Here is a 3,884-nt window from a genome sequence, read left to right on the forward strand (position 1 = left end):
TATAATGTATTTGCGAGAGTTCAACTCCCGGACGAGCCGCCAATTTGTTACGATCAGACAAATTTATAATGTAAGAAAAGGGGTAAACTTCTGATCGTAACAACAAAGTGTTCAAACAGGGAAGTAAATGTTCATTTATGGAGATTATGTCCAGTCTCAATGGTTTCAAGTTAGGTGGTGAACGGTCCGACCCGTATGCAGTTCCATCTTGTTCTGGTTCTATCTACGCCAAGCTCCAGCTATCTTCCCTGCTCCCCTTTTTAACAGGAAGTACGAGATTACCTGCCTTGCTCGTGAACGAGGTTACCTGTCTCGTACTATGCTAACTTCCTGTATATATCTTTGGTTATTCATACCCACGTTATTTCCCTTCTGCCACACGGTCGTTGACAAATGTTTATCTCATCACCTTCGGAAAATATAGGGCAAGTTCTCACCCTTCATTATCTTATAGGTATACATAACAATATATATATATATATATATACACACACACACACACACACACACACACACACATATATTTAAGAATTTAAGGATTGGAGAAAACGCATGTTATAATTGCATACTTTATTCCTACATATGTTTCAAAGGATTACAACCTGTGTGATCCATAGGGATCTTTGATATTAAAATTGTAACCTTCTCATCAGGGAAAGCATAGGAATCATCTTAAACGTAAGACATTATGACCGATTATGAAATGATGAGAAGGTTACAATTTTAATATCAAAGATCCTTATGGATCACACAGGTTGTAATCCTTTGAAACATATGTAGGAATAAAGTATGCAATTATAACATGCGTTTTCTCCAATCCTTAAATTCTTAAATATACTCAAATACCCAAAATTTCAAGGAGTTCCTGCCTTAAAAACAGGAGCTAACCACAGTTAGTTTGTGTTCTTTGCTACATTGGTTTCTATTAACCCATTTATTCTATCAGAAGAATTTTTATTCATTAAGATAGAAGAAATACACATAATTATATATATATATATATATATATATATATACACACATCCATGTAAGCGAAAATAACAAAATGTGTGAAATAAATCGATAAATTCCCTTCAACTAAATGTGAAATTATATTGAACAAAGCACATTTAGTAAAATTAAGATTGAAAGCATTGGAATTTGGTTCTTGTGAATATTACTCTCTCGTTTATTATATCAGTTGTATACCAGTCTTTTGGAAGTAAGTTGAGCAGAAAATGATAATAGATTAATCTAAGCTTTCATTTTATAACAATAATAGTACAATAGCTTTTATCTTATAGTTTTTATTTGCTACAATCATTCTGGGGCACTGCTTTGAAGGGATTAATTGAACATAAAAATAAAAAGACCCCACTTCGGTGTCATGAAAACCATGGGATTGCACCTAGATAATTAACCCACTGAGGCATAAGTGCAGGCAACATTGTTTATGGAAGACCAGTAGTTGCCCATGCATACCAGCCTCTCCTCACCCTGCCACTCTACAGCTGAGTGAACGAGAGTAACGGGAAATGAAGCATCTTGCTCAAGAACACATTCCAGTCCAGGAATCAAACTCACTACCTCATGTGTGGGAGCCCAACACTTCAACTACTGAGCCATGCTACAACACAAGCACACACACACACACACACACACACGCACACACACAAACATATGTATGTATATAGGTAGGTAGGTAGGTAGATAGATAGATAGACAGACAGATAGATAGATATGCACAAAAACATATAGGATGGACTTCTCCCAGTTTCCATCTACCATTTCCACTAAAAAGATTTTGCTTGGCCCACAACTATTGTACAAAACACTTGCTTAATATGCCATACACTGGGATTGAATCCAAATCAACATAGTTGGGAGCAAGCTTCTTACCCATACAGCCATACCTACACCTATTTATTATATCTAGAAATATTGCAAAACATAGAAAAATTATAGAAAAAATGCTTAGCTCTTATTTCTTTCAGTCATAAGATAATGGCCATGTTGGGACATCAACTTGAAGAATCTTAGTTGAATGACTCAATAAGAAGTACTTTTTTTTTCTTCAAGCATTGGTACTTATTCTATCACTCACTTTTGCCGAACTGCTAAGTTACAGGGACATAAACATACCACCATTGGTTGTCAAGTAATGGTGGGGGACAAACACAAGTACACACACACACATACATGCACACACAAACTCTCTCACACACACACACACACATACATAAATGTAAGAACATACTGTGGACAAGGCTGCATGGTGTGCAATTATAAATAAATAAAAAAAAATACACATTAAGTGCAGGAAATCACCAACGAGTGAAAAATACATAAACAGGAGTGGCTGTGTGGTAAGTAGCTTGCTTACCAACCACATGGTTCCGGGTTCAGTCCCACTGCGTGGCACCTTGGGCAAGTGTCTTCTACTATAGCCTCAGGCCGACCAAAGCCTTGTGAGTGGATTTGGTAGACGGAAATTGAAAGAAGTCTGTCGTATATATGTATGTGTGTGTGTATATGTTTGTGTATCTCTGTTTGTCCCCCCCCCCCAACATCACTTGACAACCGATGCCGGTGTGTTTACGTCCCCATAACTTAGTGGTTCGGCTAAAGAGACCGATAGTATAAGTACTAGGCTTCCAAAGAATAAGTCCTGGGGTCGATTAGCTCGAATAAAAGGCGGTGCTCCAGCATGGCCACAGTCACATGACTGAAACAAGTAAAAGAGTAAAAAGACATGAGAAAAGTACAGTACAAAATACCAAAACATACACAATAAGTACAGGACGTCACCAAGGAGTAAAAAATACGTAAAAACATGAGGGAGAAGTAAGGACAAAATACCAAAAGAAGATAACTCACTCATCAGCTGTCAGACTGTTTATTACTCCCTATTTCATGCTTTTAATGACAAGATAGGAAAACTTCACAAGACAGCAGCATCCACAAATTTTTAAAATATAAAACTTGTGGAGAGTTAAGTCTTCAAATAAACGAACAATAACAGAGTGGACATACAGAGTAAACAATCAACAAAGACAAACATTAAGGGCTGTCAGGACATGATGAACTGTAATAGGTAACACCCAGAAGAAATCTTGAAAGGATTTAGAATAAACAGAAGAGAAGAAAACAGTAAATAAGAAATAAATGTCGAGAGGCAAGAGAAGAGGGAAATGATGTCCAGCTAGTCGGACACCGCATCCAGAAAAGACAGACAAGAAAAAAGGGCTATAGTCACATGTTATCAACAGGCAGAGTGGAAGGGGGACAAGAGAGAGGATGCATGAAAGAAACAAAGAGAGTGAGGAGGAGTGGGAATGAGCGAAAAATAGCAGTGAGTGAAAGGAGGAGAAAGGGAAAAACAGAGGATCATAGAGGGTGGTATTTTGTCCTGTACTTTTCTTGTGCGTTTACATATTTTTGCCTCATTGGTGATGTCCTGAACTTAGCCTCTCTAACACCATCCTCCTCACCAGCACCCATCATCAACTCTATCACATCACCAACTCCTTCACTTACACTTCTACCAATATCATCTATTGCATCTCCTGCTCTCTGTACATTAGACAAACAGGACGCCGCTTGGCTGACCGGTTCACGGAACACTTCTGAGACATCCGCCTCTGCAATGACACCCTGGTCTCACACCATTTCCGCTCTACCGGTCACTTTTTGCAACACCTGTTCGTGTTCAGATTGTCCTTGCACAGAGGCCATCCGGACTCCCGTTTGTGCTGTGAACAGGGATTAATCTTCTCTCTTCACTCTTTTGCACCACTTGGGCTCAACTTTCCTCTCCTCTTCATCTAACCTCCTCTCTTTGCCTCTCTCCCCATCCCTCCTACTTCCTCCCACCCACCTCTCCTCTCTTGCTCCGACTCCTACTT

The 3,884-nt window shown here is 38.9% G+C and overlaps 1 protein-coding gene across 1 annotated transcript in view; it reads right to left on the reverse strand.

The window, feature by feature from the left end:
- LOC106868455 (retinal guanylyl cyclase 2) overlaps positions 1 to 3,884 on the reverse strand; it is a 363,114-nt gene that overhangs the window by 232,622 nt on the left and 126,608 nt on the right. The window lies entirely within an intron of this gene.

This window comes from Octopus bimaculoides, chromosome 3 (genome assembly GCF_001194135.2).
Source record: "Octopus bimaculoides isolate UCB-OBI-ISO-001 chromosome 3, ASM119413v2, whole genome shotgun sequence".
Taxonomy (NCBI): Eukaryota; Metazoa; Mollusca; class Cephalopoda; order Octopoda; family Octopodidae; genus Octopus; species Octopus bimaculoides.